The sequence below is a fragment of the Penaeus monodon genome, chromosome 19 (genome assembly GCF_015228065.2).
Source record: "Penaeus monodon isolate SGIC_2016 chromosome 19, NSTDA_Pmon_1, whole genome shotgun sequence".
Classification (NCBI taxonomy): domain Eukaryota; kingdom Metazoa; phylum Arthropoda; class Malacostraca; order Decapoda; family Penaeidae; genus Penaeus; species Penaeus monodon.
In genome coordinates, this window is record NC_051404.1 from 37,308,927 (window position 1) to 37,309,340 (window position 414).

Genomic DNA, 414 nt, shown 5'->3' on the forward strand with positions numbered 1-414 from the left:
TTCAATGGCTAAACCATTAAAGCAAGGTGCTACGTGTATACAACTTTAAAATATAAAAAAGTAAGGGTTGCTTGCCAGATGGCTAATCATATCATCAGCTGATTTGTACTAATGGTTTTCAGTGGTGCACCCTGCTGTACAGTGTACATGTATGCCATCGTTATACTTCGAGTTCCCTATGTACCCCCTTGAGAAGAGGAAATGTACGCCTGGGGATATATGTACCCTGGGAACACTGGTTCTCAATGGATCGGCAGTAACGCACCAATAACTGCTTCACTCGGTAACAGCCTTCCATTACCGTCATGCAATAATGAGCGCTCGGAACCTCCCCACACAGTATAATCAGTATATACCCTCCCCCTCCCCTTCTCTCAATGTCTCTTTGTCTCTACCTTGTTCGCTCTCTGTCCA